Genomic DNA, 18,101 nt, shown 5'->3' with positions numbered 1-18,101 from the left:
ATTCACTTTCCTCATCGACTTGCTTCCTTCATGTGATTTACGTGTTCAGCTGCATCACCCCGTGGTCCTAAACCCACGCCGTGACCTTTTGACAGCACTTAACCCCACCCACTCCACGTTTAGGACCTCGTAATCAGGCACAGTTGAGCTCATATAAACAACTATGGGACGAGCAAAGGTGCCATAAATTTGTACTGCGTGGAAAAAAGTTTGAGGGCATAAAGTTGGCTCGCTGCCAACTTTTAGTCGCTTCGATTCTCGCCGTGCGTGTATTTTTATTCGCAAGCTAGCACACTGTTCTGTATCTACCGTATATTGTATAAAATGACACTAAAAGTAAACTCGAGATTTTAATAAATGTTAACGCAGTTAAATATTTTAACTTAAGTCAGTTTTATTCACTTCAGAAATAATTTGCACTCACACACATTAGGGGTGTCATGAAAAAAAACGTTTGAATCGGAAAATGCAAATGCATCGAATTGAACCGAATCCAATTGTTCCACTATGAAATATATCAAGATACGTATCAAATGGTCTTTTTTTTTTCTCTTTGAATGAAATGCCATATATACATTGCTGATAAATTCATTCACGTAAAATAACAAGAAACTAATTGCAAAATACCCTCATCAAAATGAGTCATATTGAATCAAAATGAGTCATAATCCCTCTGAATTGAATCGACATTTCAACCGGTTGAAAAAAACACTTTAACTTTAAGTATTCCTAAGCGCCTGTTCTCACGTTCTCGTCGCGAAACGTGAGACTATTGTAGAACATCCCTTTGAGGAAACAGCCACTCTCCAAATAAGACACAAAGTGCGATTTCTGCAAGATGGGTGTCACTCCCAGTTGAAGTTTACCCTGAAACAGACAATTAAAAACTGTATGTTACCACGCCAAAATGTTCAACCAAACTATATAAAAACAGAATACATTAATAGATATAATCTCTCTTTGCGCCGTAGAAACAATGACTATTACTGCAATTTAGTTGGGGACCTTCTCTGCCTCTCATTCTTGCTCTTATTTACCCTGAAGTTCCATCGAATCGGGCTCAGTGCTACCACCAGTTCTGCAAACCAAATGGAAACTTTAAGCGGTTATAGAAGCTTAAAAATTTTTTTTTTTTTAAATTAAAGACCATGCCAAAAAAAGACAGCAAATCAGCTGAAAGGGTGGTAAAATCGATCAAGGCCCGACTGTTAAAAAGAAACGTGAAAATCGGGCCTGCCGATCTATAGCAGAAGCGTCAGCATGATCCGAAAACGGCAAAAGTGCCACCGCGAAGCGCTAGATAATTACAATGAGTGGCGGTTAAGTTCTGCTCCTTCCTGTCTTCCGTCCCCATTTTCAGAGCGTGCTTACGTAATGAGAGCCAAGCGGCTCCGTGGAGGCTGACAGTATCAGATGTCGGCCTGCAGATTTGGATCTCTTTTGTGAAGAAAATCATCAAAAAAATAAAACTGCGCTGCGGTCATCAGGATCAATGTGGAACACATGAGAGAAGAAGAGGCTTTGACACACTTCTTTTTTTTTTTTTTTTGATATCTCAATCCACAACACAACATGCTGAGATGACAAGGGAAAGCGCGACGATGAATCGGGACGCGGGGCCGAGGTCAGCGAAGGAGGTGAGGAAGAAGCCGCTTTTGTCCCGGCATGCAAGCGATAAAAAGAAGATGTGGGAAGATTTCTCTTGAAAAGCAAATAGAAAGAGCACGAGCGCAAGCTTTTGACTGACTTGGTGGGTGGCTGCACAGGACCTGTGCGATTGATGCTACTTCACTCCTCAGCTTCCTGAGGGCTAAATGCGTGTAGTGACACAGATGAGAGGCGGAGGCTTTGCAATCACCTCACAGTCATACGACACGGAATGATGACTTACAGTTCGACACCAAACACTTTTGGGTTTTTTTTATACATTGCCACTTCCTGTAAATCAGTGAGATCCAAAGTAGGGCCGGTCCAATTTTTTTTAGCACCTTAAGGCCCGTTCAGAGGTGCTTTGAGATACAAGTGACTCAATTTACAAACGACATGCGAGGACAACCATTGTGAAGACAATTTTTTGGGGCTTTGGTGGCAGTGAAAGCACCTCACATCATAGCTGTCAGCAGTTTGGCTTTGAAAAATTCTTTAAAACTAAAGAAAAGAGAGACTTCGAGCCCAGCGAATACTGCTTTGATTTGAAGCACCATTTTCATTGAATTGCGGAAAAAAATGCAAAAAGTGTTAAAATCATCTATTTGTTGATAGAGTATTTCCAACATATAGAGTACTTCTTTTTCTTAAAAAATTACAAAATGTATAGTTTTTTTTTTTTTTTTTAATTGTTTATTTTTTTCCTCTGACTGGAACAGATGAAGGGAATTTTCATTTTCATATCATTTCAATGAGGCGCATTGTTTTGAGATACAAGAGTTTTAAGTTACAAGCATGGTCACGTAACATGTTCAACTTGTATCTCAAGGCACACTGGTAAACCGCTTTTCTATCGTTTTTCTCAACCCAGTCAATAAAGATAAATCTGTTTTAGAAGCAAACATTGTTTGCTCTACTTCCTGTCGTCAAAACGCCCCTCAAATAAAACAACGTTTGAAAGATTTTCAACTTACAATTGCTGTGGTTTTGGTTCTGAATGTGGAGATGCGATTCGGGTGTCGATAAACGACGGCATCCCGCCATTTTTCGGGCAAAATCTGGATGTCCCTGCTGGAAAGTGTGATGGCCACATGACTGCGTGCTATAATGGCCATCCTTCCCTGGCTCAAAGCACTTCCTCTGGACCACTTCCTTTACAGTATTTGGCTTGGTCAATTAGCAGCCGCCATGTCTCCAACCACAGCTTGCATCCGCGCTTTCACAAAGCGGCTCCAGAGGAGATGCTAACCCCCCACCTCGCCCATCTCACATCTCGTGTTACTCCTTGTAGAATTAGGAGCCATCCTACCACACTCAAGGGCAAATAACCAATCCATTGTCAAATTCATTCGATTGGTTTTCTTCTTTAAAGACGGATTAAAGTAGAACAATCACACTTTTTTTTGTCATTGTTATTCGTGTAGTTTGTTTTTTTTTTACATTTTTTTTAAAATGCGTCCCCAGAGTTTAATGTGACAATTATTTTGAATAGAAGTCCACTTATTGTTTGAGATATAAATTCGCCAAAGAGCTCCAGTGAAGTGACAGCTTTTTTTGTTTTGGAGTGGGTTCAACTCACTGCAGATTGTATTTGATGTGCAATGCTGCCATCTGCTGGAGAAGAAAGGAAAGTGATTAGTGAATGTTCAATGGAAATATTTAAAAGGATTGTTTTGGGGATAACGATTCCGGGTCCGGCCTTCCCATGTGGAGTTTGTATGTTCTCCACGTGCCTGCGTGGGTTTTCTCCGGGTACTCCGGTTTCTTCCCACATTCCAAAAACATGCTTGACAGGTTGATTGGACACTCTAAATTGTCCCTATAGTTGTGAGCGTGAGAGCGGATTTTTTTGTCCATGTGCGTCGTGCGATTGGCTGGCAACCAGTTCAGGGTGTACCCCGCCTACTGCCCGAAGATAGCTCGGCTATGCTCCAGCATGCCTGTGACCCTTGTGAGGAGAAGTGGCTCAGATAATGGATGGTTGGAAGGAAATTCAGGAAGTAAAAATATTCTAGTGGCTTACATGGTCGTTGACCACCCCAAATTCTTGAAAATTCCAAAAGCTTTTATGTGGCAGTTTTTCCCGGAAAAAAACACAACATAATATCTAATTGCTTGCTTGACTGAATTTTAAAATGGCCCCTTTATCGTTCCATTTTTCTGTACATGGCCCTCAAACGAAAAGCTTTGGACACAGAGTTAAAGAGTTCATGTCATGTATATTTTCATAATAGAGTGGAGATGATGCTTAAGATATCCGAAGCAGACCAGACAGCTGCCTGTGTTTTCGACTGCATTTACACTGGTTGCCGCAGAAACTTTGACGTGTTGGGCTTTGAAGGTTCAATCGGGGGAATCTTGAAACCGCAAAAGTGGGTACCTTGACACAGGCCCCTGAAAAAAACATAACTGCAATGTCGCAATATTTAAAAGTACGTTTTCGCCAAAAAAAAAAGTGTCACATAAAACACCTACAAATACATTTTCTCTGAGACATTGGTGGTGTCACACAGGCTAGTCCTACATTTTGAAAAGCTCTCGAGTTGATTATTTGACGTTGATTCTTGTCCCGTGTCGACAAAACCGAAACTACCATAAACAAGTCAGAAGCACGAGAGGATAGCATGGAAGGAGATGGACGCTTAGGCAAAAAAAAATATATCAGCTAATCCGTCCCCCATTTATCCGCTCTTACTAACCACCATTAAATTAAGGGGGCGCGTGCTGGAGCAGCTTGACGTGTGCCGTGAGAAAAGCGCGGAAGATTACGCAGTGGTAATTAATAGGGCGAGGCTAGATTATCAATCTTGGTATATCCAACATGGCAGGAGGTCTCTTACTAGACATACTGTAAACCTCCCCACCCCCTGCTGACCGGACCCCCGCTGGGAAGCGTCTCGCCTCGCTCCGTATTAGACATCCTTTGACGATTGCAGAATTACCGCCACTATGTCAATGTGTACACTCTGACAGAAACTCTCATATGCAAATTGTATGGGCGCCCGTAGCATATTAAGACAACAAAGATTTTTTTTCAATGTGATTTGTTTACATTTTTGCAGAGCTGGTAAAAATAGTCACACTAGTTCTGAAAAAAAATAAATCTTAGTTGTAATAAAAGTGTTATATACAACTTATTACTGATACTCATGCGAGGCTGTGGAGGTTTGTCTTCGATGAGTGTGTGACAAATGATGGACACTTTTAGTTCAACTCATTTTGGTCGCAGTCCACATTAGAGTTGTGGTGTCCCTTTGAGATCCGTTGCGACTGTGAACACGTAAATATGTATGATCGCTTTATATGATCACATATTCACAACAAATTGGTGAATAAATAGTTTGAAAATTAGAAGCCAAATACGGGTGATTGGTTGTTCAAATATGTTTTAATTTATTTTAAAGAAGGGATTGGTCATAAAATATATCCGTTTTGTGAAAAGTGAAGACAATTTGAAGGAAATTATTTGCCTTCGCGGGCCATGTAAAATGATGCCACGGGCCGGATCTAGCCCCCGGGCATTGAGTTTGACACCTCTGTTCTAAATTATACTGTCATTGATTGGTTGTTTTTCGTCAGGCGTGGTGGTTTTGTGTCAAATTGGGATGCCTATTTTGACAAAGAACTACTTTTTTGAATTACATAAAAGTAAAGCTTTTTGTTTTGAAATCGATGGAGTGGAGATAATCTGGAAAAAAAATCATCTATTTTAAGCACAATCACAACGTAATTGTCTTTCATTTCACCTCTGCATGTTCGCAAGAAAGTTTTACAGCTGCAGCATGAGCTAATTGTTGACAATATTGACAGGAAGTTGATCCCCCTACCTCCCTCTCATTGACTTCACCCATCAATTCCAGATGAGTAAACACACGGAAGGACAGAAATGCGCGCACTTGAAAGACACAGGAAGCAAGCCGCTTAATGAAGATGACTTCATGCCATCTGAATCCAGATGTAATGCTTGGGAGCCTAACGGGGAGGGGCGGCGTTTGGGGTGGTTATGGTTGATCTGTAAGATGTCAAGACTTTCATGCCCCTTCCCCCTCTCCCCCTTCCTCCATGTGCGCATTCATTTCATCACACTGATTGCTTTCTCTCACTTCACATCCACTTTGCTCTTCAAGTATAGCGTCCAGGAAACAGGACAGCCTGGTGCGCCCTCTAGTGGACAGATGCTCACGTTCCAAATGGATTGATTTATTTATTCATTTATTTGTTTATTTAACCCAATGCGGGTTTTCACTCAATAGCCTGATAAAGAAATCACAATGGAATAAGTACGTACTGCCCTTTGTTTGCGCTCCATTAAAACTTTCTTGTTCCCAGTTTAATAATGTTGTCACGAAGAACAAAAAAAACAAAGGGATGTAAATGGTATTTATGTTTCGTCTCCGCTTGCCGCTTTCACTACAAACGTATACAAATGTACGGAGTCCCCTAAGACGTTGCCAGCTGGGCATAGCTGCACGCACGTCACAATAATAGAACATTAATTCAACCAACAAAAGGGAAACGTCGACGGCATCAATGCGAGGATTAAAGCAAGTTATGCAAGGCGTACAGTCAGCTTGTCTCGAGTGTATTTTGTTTTGTTGACCAAACTGGACTTCGTGATCCTCCCCCAGAGGCCCGATAATACGCTCGGCTAAAGTTTAGATTCATCCAAAGCGCACGAGGACTTTGTGCTCTGGTTGTAAACAAATGTTTTCCACGCCACCCCGGTGCTGTTTGACGGCTAACCGCCCGCCGCTTTGCCTCTTTGGGGGAGATAAATCGAGCATTTTAGGCAGCCGAGTCTGGCCCACTCTGCTCATCAGGCTCCCATCCTTAATTACATAATGAGATGAATTAATTGACTCGATTAATCCAGGTGACCATCTGCCGGCCAGTCGAGGTCCAGACAGTGTGAGCTGTGATGGTGGAAGCCAACGCTTTCGTGCCAAGCATCACCGACAAACCTTATTAGACCTCCTTATTCAATCACAGAGTTGCTGCATTTTTTTTTTCATTTTTTTTTCACTTTAGTGGGGGAGAGGCCACTCAGTCTTCTATTCACACGGATAAAAAAAAAAGGGAGCGGCTAAGTGTACATACACACTCGTTGTTGCTGCAGCTCGTCTGTCACACTGTAAGCGGGACGAACAAAGCAGCAGCTTTGTGTGGTGTCATCTCTGAATAGGCAGAATGGGATATTATTCCTTGAATTTATTTATTTAATTTTTTGGAGGGGGGGGGCGGGGTTCAGTCCTCTCTCTCTCTCCAGATGTCCAAGCAACAATATTCTTACATTTGGTTTTAAAAATCTACTTACCAGCCTTGATCTCTCTAACCCTGACCATAACGGGGCCTAATTTAAACTTTTTGAAATAAAAAAATAAATAAATAAAATTCTGAATCCGATCATGAGAGGCCGAATAGGTGTTTGCCCCCAAATAGTCTGGCTTAATTTGTTTGTTTGGTTTTATTGTTGGTATGTTTCTCTCTTGACATACTGATATTCAATTATTGGTATGAATTTACTCTCACTGACACATAACCGGGCCTTAGTACTAATTGGGTCCACTGTAATTTGATTCATTGATATTTTTTTTTTTGATTTTTTCAGAATTTTTTAAAAAGATTTTACCATCACAATCGGATTTTTGCTCAATTGAATTGGGAGTGGGCGTGTATCGATATGTGTTGACATTCTTGCAAGTGGGCCCAATTTGAGCACTGCCCCATCAAATTCAGCAAAAGCCCGATTTTGAGATATCTCTAAAAGATTATCCTGAGTGATTACCCCGTGGTGCGTCGTGTATTAAAAGCAACCCCTCCCATAAACATGAAACCCCGTTCAACACTTCCAATGGCAAATCCCAATTGGGCTGAAATCCCAGAATCTGTGACTGTGATGTGAAACGTAATGCTCACGAATGAGTTAAGATAAGTCAGTCAGTTAAAAAGGAATTTAAACATTGTTGCTAACCAAAACAGCAGCAGGAAAGCAGAAAGTCTCTCCACAGGATTAACGTGGCAACTATTCCCTGAACAGCATTAAAAACGAATGTCTATATGTGCCACGTGGGTGTCCACCGCCTCTTACTCAGTCAGCTGAGATTGACTCATAAACACACACATGTGCCAAAAAAAAAAAAAAAAAAAAATCAAGCCAGGAACAAAAGCCTCGTTCTTCGTTCCAATCTGCCTTTACCACTTTAAAGTCTCCATCGCTTACCAACAAAAGCACGCTGAGAATGAACAAACAATCTTTTCCCCCTCCTTTTCTAAATGTCCAAAATAATTGCTCATGCATTTAAATGTGAAAGACTTGTCCACTGTTGATGGATTTCTGGAAGAAAACAAGATCTGCCCGTCGGTGGTTGTTAGTGGCCACTCTCTGTCATGCTACCACCGCTTGCTAATGACACCAAAGGAAAGGATGAATGGGGCCTATAGTGGTCAAGATATTACACACTTCAAGTTCACGCTGACGCGCCACTTGAAGGGTTAGTGTAGTGTCGTCGTGGCAATGCAGCCGTTAAATCGAATGGAAGCATGCTAAATAAATTCCATTTTAAAGACTCAGTGCTTAACATATACTTTCACCGTTGAGACGATTCGTCCAAATGGAGAAACCGGCATCAAAAAATGCTTTAATGTGGACGATTTTGCTTTTAGAGTGCTTTTGGCGTTCTGCACATTTTGAAGATAAATGAGGAATTTAAAAGTGAATTCACATTTTGAAACAAGCAGCGACATCAGCAAACCAGGAAAATAGATTTTTTTTTCTATACAGGAATAAATTGACATGGATTGTGTGTATTATTTTTTTCCATTTTTATTTTTAAAAAATCATGGTGATAGTATTATAATTTAACACTCAATGATTCACAAATTGTTTCATTAATCACCACCAAAGTATAAATTTGGAGATTTTATAGTCCCACATGACTGATATCACTGTAACAAATGTGTAATCACCTCTTCTCATGTGTAATTACCCTGACATTTCATTGTGGATGTATAATTTGTTATATTATAATTTATGTCACATAATTGAATTCATGCAAAGTCATGGAAAACGTTTGAAACCGTTTTGGTGCAGATTTTATGCAGATTTGAAAAGAACACAGAAGTACACAGGCTTTATTTGTTTGCTTAAACTTTTAGAATCAACTAAGTACATATTAAGTACCGTTCAGTTGTATTTAACTATAATTATACAATAGTATTAAATCTTTTCAAAACTGATTATTATTCAAAATGTTTTCAACATGGGACAATACTTTCAGAGCCAAGTATTTTAATAGTGGCATTGGGCGGCAACATTTTGAGAACCACTCGCAACCCTACTTTCATGGCTGTGTGCGTCCTGGCCAGCAGAGGGCAGCACAGAGTCTCTGTAAGCATCGAAGTATACAAGACGCCTGAAATGTAACCCCCCAAAAGCTTCTTTTTTTTTTTTTTTTGGCGTGTGTGTACTGTAGACGCTTTCCAAGGAATCATTTGAGTCACTCATTTTTCACCTCACTTTCTTAGCTCAATGCTGAGATGGTTAAGAAGGGCAAAAGTGGCCATTTAGTGGTTTCTCGTGTCACTTCCTTGCAGCCATCGCACCTCAGACTTGTGGAGGCGCGGACAAACCGAGTGCGCTGAGCTTTTTGTTGTGCGAAACAATTGTTTTCTTTTTTTAGGGCCGTAATGAGCGAGGAGGAAAACTTGACGTAGGAGGAAGAATAAAGACACAATGAGATGACAGAAAGCAGGTGCCAGATTTTTACTTCCACACGAAGAAAAATAGAGACTTTAAGCCCCCTCACCCACTCCACGCCCGGTTGAAACAGATGCTGTCTTTAACCCAAAACCTTAATGGGAATCTCTCTGGCCTGTGATCATGTTCCAGTCAGGCCCCTGTGCCCATCTTTTTTTTTTCACAGGGGTATAGAAAAAAAAAAAAAAAGGAAACTCTCCCTCCTGTAGCAAAGGGGCAGCTCTGTGAAGTCCTAGATTTAGCCAATCAAACCCGCTGCTCTGTGCTCACTTCAAATAGCCCCCACCCATGCGAGGCCTACGCCATATCAGGCTTGCTCAAAAATGAGCCCTCATCTTCCCTCTGACCACACAGCAACACGCTTATTATTTTATGGACTGTGGCGTCTTTGAACGCAAGCTAAAAGTGCGGATTTTTCAGGTCACGTGTGGCCCTTTCAAACGAGGGACACGGTTGCGAGCATGTGATATCACCCGTGATGTTTGGCATCAAACTAATTCCTTTTGCCCACCCCCAGCACCCCCACTCCCCCTCCTCAACGCATCCGCTGCCCATTTATGCATAAAAGCATTCCAACATTTATTTTGCCTCATCCTGGCAAGGGAGCCAAATCAAAGTCAGAAATCACGGCGGAAATAACAGACCTTGTATTGTATGACTGAAATATAATGACACATGATTAGTCATGTATGCACTCCTTCCAAGTGTCAAATTAACTCATCTTTACTTTTGCTCACTGGTCATGGAGAGGAAAAATGAAGTGGAGAAATTGTGGCAAAAGATTCAAATGAGGGTAGTTGGAATGTGTGCTTGAATATGCTTGAAATAAATTAACAGTTGTTTTTTCACTCTCTCGCTCTCAGGTGGTGACAGTCATAATCAGGAAATCAGACCGAGGATAAATGGGTAAATGTGAATAAAGATAAAAAAATATATACACGGAGTTGTGACCCGTTAAGCAAAAGATATTTGACCACAACATAGATAATGTAACAATACCCACGCTCATAAATTCTTTATCCTCTGTAAAGATCTAATAATATTTTTATTTATAAATTGTACTGCCCCCTTGTGGCTAAAATGCGCACATCAGAAGAGGTAGCATTGAACTGAAGTAAAAAGTCGGACAAAACCTGCTTTAATTCTTGACGTTCGTGTCATCACTGTATGTGTTAGTAAAGAACAATACTAAAGTGTTCTAATTTTTGTAAAATACGTGTTACAAGAAAATCTTTTTTTTTAAGAATGCTGGAACGAATGATTGCCATTTTCGTTCATTTCAATCGAGAAAGAAGATTTACCTCACACACAAAAAAAAAAATAAAAGTGCATATATGTTATTTTTCTGAAGGTCAAAATAGAAAAAAAAAAGTTACGCGCTACAACAGTTTTTTAGGAGAACAATTTCAATAAGTGATTTTCAAATTAGAATTGGCCTTAGATTACCAAGGTCAAACAATTTATTTGGGATAAGCACTAAATCGTTTTGTTGCTCTCGGCCGGAAACTTTTATGTCAGGCCTCTAATGTCCAAAAATGGGCAATTTCATATTTTTCCCAAATCATTAAATATTGGTCTGTACTTTTGTTTTTATTTATCATAAATGTTGAAAAGATCCTGGAAACAAATCGATTAATTCTTGAATTTTGTGAGAAATGTAAAAGTCTGCGGACGCCATGCAGCATTATATCGCCTCCAGATTAAAAGTCTGTATGCTTCTTTTAAACAATAACGATGAACATACATTTGAGTAATCTTGTTTTATTCAAACTTTGGATGCAAAATTCACATCTTTGACTGCACTGCTTAGTCAGCTCGTCGTTTTGTTTCCGGCTTCACTCATGCATCTAAGACCTTGGAGAACCTTTGTGACGATGACGTAACCACTTTTAAGTTATACACTTGCGCAATGACAACAAAGACGTTAGCATCATGTGTGGATTTTGGTTGAATTTGTCGGTTCAAGGTCAGACGGACAGAACTTTCGATGGAGTCAAGCAGTCCTCTCGCTCGGTGTAAATGCTGTGAATGAAGCCCGAGGGCACGTTCGCTTTGATTGAAAGCAAACATGAAGGAGAAATGGGTTGAGACTTTCTCGCAAGTGAACGCTCCAATAAAAGTGCCTGTGATTGACTGCGTGCGGCTTACTCATCATTTCCATTTGAAGTTTGCTGGAAAATCAAGCGTTAAATAGAAATACACGTTTCAAAAGTGAAAAGAGAGTATGTTAGCTTAAGGCTAACGCACAATACCAAACCCCATAGACTTGCTAACAAAACTAGCATTTAGGTTGTTGAAGTCATTGAGCAACAGAAAATTGAACACAAACAGTGAGGCAACACATGTAGACAGAAGCCGACAACGGATTACTTACTGTAGTTGAGTGAAACTCTTCTTCGTGTGAATTATACTGCACCCGATGGCCAAGTTGAGCACATGAGAGGGAGCTGCAAAAAATTGTGATGCACAAGCCATTTAATTCTTCTTATAATACATGACATTATATTTACGAGATATTTGTATGAAGCACAATATTTGATACTGCTATTTTCCTTGTTTAAAAAAAAACACAACACATATTTCATTGAGCTCCTTTGGTCGTCTGGAATGGATTCATGGCATTTGCATTCATTTTAATGAGAAAAGAGGACAAAAGTGTGGTCATGCAGCGAATTAAACTTGAATCTCAAGATGCCTCAGTATCGTCCTGAGCATTTTTTGTTCCATCTCTTGGATTGGATTTGTAATTCTCAAAGTGCGCTATGCAAAATGAACGTCGCACAGTTCAGTTATATTTAACTTTGAAATTCAATCATTTGTATTTAACTCATGGGATACATTTGAATTTAATCTTTATTTAAGTACAGGCGGTGGAGTGGTGATGTTCAATCTGTGCAGAATATTAAACTCTTTTTAGGAATCAAACCCAGGTCTCATTTTCGCAGATTTTTTTTTCTTAAATGGTGAAAATTTTTGGATTCGCTGGAATTTGACTGCGTGTGTTCCTAATGAAGTGGTCAGCAAATCCATGCCATTAGTCAGAGAATTTCTGCCAATTCCTTTGCTGCAGTTAAAAGCCACAGATCCTCCAAATGTTTATTTCCATATTTTTGTGCGTTCCGCAGAAATGTTCAGTCATTACGACACCCGCTCTCCTCCTCCATATCGGACAAAATAATTGACTGTTTTCACCCGAGCATTAGTCGGCGATCACAAGCGGCCTGCAGATCAAATAGAAGCAGCCAACCAACACATTAAAAAAAAAAAAGACCCACATGAATATGGATTATCACCAGCGGACAGTGTTTATCTGTTCTTCCCCAATTGATCTTTTTTTTTTGTGTTTTCAGCTTTAAAATATGATCAAGGTGACTTCCTTTAATTGTTGCTACACCGCCGTCATCTTTAATGTAAACACGGCGTTAACGCGTGAGTGCTTGATTAATACTGGAGGCTACAAAGGAACGTGAATAGCCAGAAGCTACAGGCGAGTGTGTGTGATTGACTTTTCTCATGGAGCCAGAGACCTGGACAAAGACTCAAAAGGGGGTCCAAGGGGAAAGAGCCTAAAAAAAAAAAAAAAAAAAAAATGTGCCCAGCAAGCTCCTTCGCTATTTTCCAGCTGCCTTTTGTGACCTGGGCCACATTTCTTGAATTGTCACTGACTCTCCGGCACCATCTATACACATCAGTCACAGGGGCTGTCTTATTTATTTTATCTGTTGTTTCCCCCCTCTTTCTCTTTGTTTTTGTTTCCTTTCGTACTGTCAGGTATTTAAGCGGCCTGCGGGTTTTATTGAGCTCCATCAATGGTCTTGATGGACCCGCGACTCAATAGGCAGCATGTGACCCATCTGACCAAAAGCCCCTTTATGTACCGCCGCTCTTTGTTGTTTTGTTTTTGTGTGTCTGGGAGGAAAGAGGCGAAAAGGAGCACTTCATTGGGTAGGAGGTTACCAACTTGCTCTGTTGAGACATTCAAGGGGGGGGGGGGCGTTGGGGGGTGGGGGGGGGGTGGGCGATTTCATTAGGTGGGAGTCCAACACGGCAATAAATAATAACTTGTGACCCCTCGGGATTGAAAAGTGGAAAGAGCTCAATTGTTGATCGGAAGAGCATCAGTGGTGTCCAAACCTTGGCTCGAGGGCCGTTTGCGGTCTGTTGTCCGTTGTTAGCATCCTGAAATGAAAATTAACGTTTTGACAAGGCTCAAGTCGTGTTTTGCGACATACTTTATGTCAATTTTTCGAAAAGAAAAGTTTCCTGAACTACTCGCCATTTTATAGCATTTTGTCGAACCTCTCAATACTTTTTTTTTTTTTTTACTGCAAAATCATTTACTTAGACAATTAAGAAATTACCCTGACTCACTGCTTTCTTTTTTAAATGGCAATCGCCATTCACGCCATGAACGTTGTTTTCTCACGATCACCACACCCACTTGCTGAATAGTATTGAATCGAATTTTCCTCAGCCCTACTTGCATCCTTGAATTTTTCTATATGTGGAAGATCAAGCCTATCAAAACATTTGACTTTTAGCCTTAATTATTGCAAAAAAGGCTAGACTTCTTTTTGGCATGAGCAAAACTCGATTCCTTATGAAATGTGGAAGAAGCGGCACTTTCACGCTCAGCTACACGTGTTGGCTCAGGGATGATGAGGCCCCCCCCCCCCACAACAGGAAACGCTACGGTGCTTCCGAGTGGGGAGGGCCATCAATGAAGAAGTACGACTCGGCATGTTTTATTCAAGAGTGACAAAAGAGCGCATGTTTCACCACTTCTGCTTGTGTGTTTAGCTTAGAAAGACGACTTGGTGCTTGTCTGGCAAGACGGAGCTTGCGTTAACTTGATTTAAAGTTGGACATTTGACACTCGTGAAAATTTTATTTGTAAAAAAAAGTGTGGGTTTGTTTGCACTTTGGGCTCAAGTTTCATTGACAGAAAGTAAACTAGATTTTAGAGCAACTAAGAGCAGGTCTAAGTCGTGGCGCATGTGGTGTAAGGCGATTTGAGAGAATTTGATCCATTCAAAGGAAGGCAAATTCTGAGTGTGAAAGATGTCATCATATTTTATTCACAAATATGACAACAGTGTGCATCAAATCCTTTGAATAATTGTAGAAAGCTCTCCAAGTGCCCAATTGACACAAGTGATGTGTGATCATCTTAACCAACTTTACATCATCCACCCGTGGAGGTCTGCTTGCATTTCCTTGTAACAGGCTTTGCATGCTTTGATCTTCTGCGTGGAAATCAGCGAGTTAGACATTGCGGAAGCAGAAATAAAGACGGTACGCGCCTCTCCTACACTGAAACGCCCATTTCTACTTACGCTCATCTACAAAAATACCAAAAGTAAGAAAATCCGACACATGGGTACAGGTTGAATCAAGTTGGGTACTAAAATAGGGCCTTGAGTTTTTGGGGGGGATCATAAGGGAATCTCGAAGGCATGCATTTGAGCATTTTTATGCAAAACTTGCGAAAAGTCCTGAGAGCTTTCTGCCTATGCACTACATTTGCGCAGATTCCCGCAGAAACTTGCACCTGTTGGTCTCCGAAGGTTCATGAACCAATCACGAAACAGTAAAAGAGTCATGTGCCGTACAAGTGCGTGTGCACAGTGAAGTTTGTAACAGAACTGCCTGCGTTGCCACCACATTTGGTCTTTGAAGGGCCATTGGAGGAAGTGGAAATGATGAAAAACTAAAATATCTTAATAATGCGTGTTGAGACTAAACATAAGGAACGGAGGTGACAAAGAAATCACCTACACTTTCCCCTCAATCTGACACATTGTTAAAGGCTAATCATCCATTTTGAAAAAACCTGTAGTGCTCATAAATACAATTATTCTGGCAATTTTCTTGGCGGCTCAAAATTGACCTGGAATGTGCCGAGTGGATGGAAAATGAACACTATTTAAGGGTTAAAGATTAAGAGACAAGCCCTAAATCACACCTACAACTTATTGGCTCCTAAATTTGCGTGACCAGTATTTTGCTGAGTCGCCCCACAACAATAGCCTCCGGGAATTTGCTGTGTGCCCCCCCCCCCATCAGTCCCGGGCTCCCCTGCGACTCGGCACCACTTCCTGTAATCATCCCCACATGAGGTGGTGGCATTTAGCTCCTCTACCATGGCACACATCATTAGGCCCAGCTTTAAGCACGTCTACCATGCTCCAGGCCAAAGTGGGTGGATGCGCGGGGGGGCTTTCTTTATGGAGGTGGGAGGTAAGGGGGCAGTCGGAGGTGGGCCTTTAATGAACCGCCGACTGAATCGTACCACCTAGAGAGGTTTTGACATGCTGAGGTGGCCGCGGCCGCCTGACGCGGCGGCGTCCCCGACACGGCAGTTCCTTGTCCGGCGTTCACGTGAAGGGAGTGTCTGTAGGAGTGTCGGGGGGCGTGGGCGCGGGGGCAAGGGTCAATCTAGTGAAAGCTGTAAATCCCAGAAAAGGAGACCAGCCTAAAGGTCATCCAGTCATGGCGATTAGAAGAGCCATCGACAAGATGCGGGAGAGGCGAGGGGGGGGGGGGGGCACAAAAGAGTCCCCCATGCATGCGGCGGAGGGCCATTGTTTTGGCAAATGCCACTTTTGACGACATGACTTGTATATTTCCGCATAATGGCGAGAACTTCCTCTGAGGAGAAAAGGAGCGTTTAAGATGACATATGAGAAACATGCAACAATGTCTGGCTTGCTGACAGAGAGCACGCAAGCGGCAACAATATTCCATTTTCTTTATCACAGCGTCAATACCTGTATAAGGTGCCTTTGAGATGGAAAATTTGAGCTTTTCTATTGAGCTGTTAAAAATGCACATTGGTAACTCTCTCATTTTTTTTTTTTTACTTTTTTTTCCCCAAGTTTCCAAAAAAAAAACTTTCTGGCATTTTTTTTGTTAACGATAAGGAACATCTTAAGTGCTCAGCGCACCCGTGTTCAATTTACAAATAATAACATCATTTTGTTCACGCTACATTTTGCAAAAGTATTCACACCCTGCACTGACGTTAAAGTCGCTGACATACTTGTGCGAAAATAAAGCTGCTGAAACGTACTCAAGTACAGAAATCTAAAAATTTTTGCTGTCGGGTTTTATCCAACACCTTCACTTGGTGCTCATACTCACACTGACTTTAATTGAGCGACTTAAAATTTGAGTCGAGTGTGGGGGGCGGGGCAAGCCAGCGCACGGAATCCTATTTGCCGTACGTTGATATTTTTCGTTCTGTTCACTATGACGATGGGCCGTGTGGAAAAATGAGGTTGTTATTGATGAATGATTCATGCATGTGGCTGATTCATCACTAATTCCTTTTAATATGGATAGCGCCATGCATGCTATTCTTGCCATCAACACTGAAGCGTGATCAATCGCGTTACCCTCAAAGACCAACGCAACCGTACACTGAGCATACGCTCCTGTTACTTTTTTTTTTTTTTTTTTCACCAAAATGAAGAACTATTAAATACGTGTGATGAATTGATTTCACCATGAATAATTACCACGGAGTACTTAAAAAGCATTTGGGGAGAGGTTTCTGAAAATTGAGTGTGAAATCTTGCTTGTCTTTCATTTGAACTCAATTCTCATGAGCATGATTTCATCAGAAAAGTTTTCAGGAGAAAACATACGGCGGCAAAGTTTTAAGCCACCGATTTTTTTTTACAGCAGATACAATGAAATTGACAAAAAAATCAAATAGAACTGACTGGATTAGCAGCTTTACAACCACACACGTGACGTAGATGATTTTTCAATGACAAGACGAGACAGGACGAAATTGTTAGCGCGTGGTCCGTCAGTCGCTCAAAATTTATGATCCCATTCTATATGTCAGCTGTCGTTCAAAAAATTTTCAATGCTGGTGCAACCTATCCTCGTTTGGCCACGCCCACCACACGTCTTCTACAAGTCTATGTTGTTAAAACATTTTTATTTTGTTTATTTATGTTGCTTTAGGTCAAATAAAGCCACAAAAGTTGCCAAATAAAATTGTTTTGGTTCTCGGCTTATATCGGATAGATGAGCATCGATTCCACGGTTACCAATTTGATTTGTTTGGAATGCATAATCCTTAGTAGTCGATCAGAAAGTTTTTTCTATTAGGTGTAAACCTTGTATGCGTTTTTTTTTTTTTAGTTTTCGTCAACAAAAATTAGACTAAAACTATCACAAATAGGAATGACTAAATGTAACGAAAACTAATCAGAATTTTGGTCCAGAAGACTAAAAATAAGACTAAAACTAAAATGCCTGCCAAAAACAACACCGGTGTGTTTACAAACATGTCGCGAAATGAAACACAAGCGGCGATTGGCGCGATCGCCCGGTGCCGGGCTTCACGCTGCTACGATGACCTAAGTTCACCTCCAGACAAGTTGACTGCGTGCCGCCCCCCCGGTTGAACCCTCAAGAGCTCAGCCTGCAACCCAACTGGGCAACGGGTGAGTGATGCGCCACTTCAAAGGAGCTGTCGCAAAACAAAAAACAAAAAAAATAGAGGCGTCGCCATCACCTTCCCGCATTCACGCAACTCGCCTTAAATAAGGGAGAAGTCACATTGCCTTCCTGGTCCGTCCGTCGCATTGCAGGTGGCGAAAGAAAATAGTCCAATTTGAGCCCAAGCCGAAGGCAAGGGATGCCCTTAAAATATTTTTGGACCTTCTCCATTTGGTACAGA

At 41.2% G+C, this 18,101-nt stretch overlaps 1 long non-coding RNA gene across 3 annotated transcripts in view; it reads right to left on the bottom strand.

Moving 5' to 3' along the window:
- Positions 1–708: 708 nt before the first annotated feature.
- The window catches only part of LOC148338595 (uncharacterized), a 59,723-nt gene continuing 42,330 nt past the window's right edge, over positions 709–18,101 (bottom strand). For 2 of the 3 annotated variants that reach the window (XR_015842959.1, XR_015842958.1), the window contains 2 exons: positions 11,778–11,850; positions 709–867 (listed from right to left, as the gene is read on the bottom strand). This is a non-coding gene — a long non-coding RNA (uncharacterized LOC148338595). Of the gene's footprint in view, positions 868–11,249; positions 11,575–11,777; positions 11,851–18,101 lie in introns of those variants that run through there. The other variant, XR_015842960.1, reaches the window with a different exon arrangement.

The sequence above is a fragment of the Idiotropiscis lumnitzeri genome, chromosome 4, assembly GCF_059441095.1.
Source record: "Idiotropiscis lumnitzeri isolate Australia: NSW breed Sydney's pygmy pipehorse chromosome 4, RoL_Ilum_1.0, whole genome shotgun sequence".
Lineage (NCBI taxonomy): Eukaryota > Metazoa > Chordata > Actinopteri > Syngnathiformes > Syngnathidae > Idiotropiscis > Idiotropiscis lumnitzeri.
This window is presented reverse-complemented; position numbering and strand designations above follow the sequence as displayed.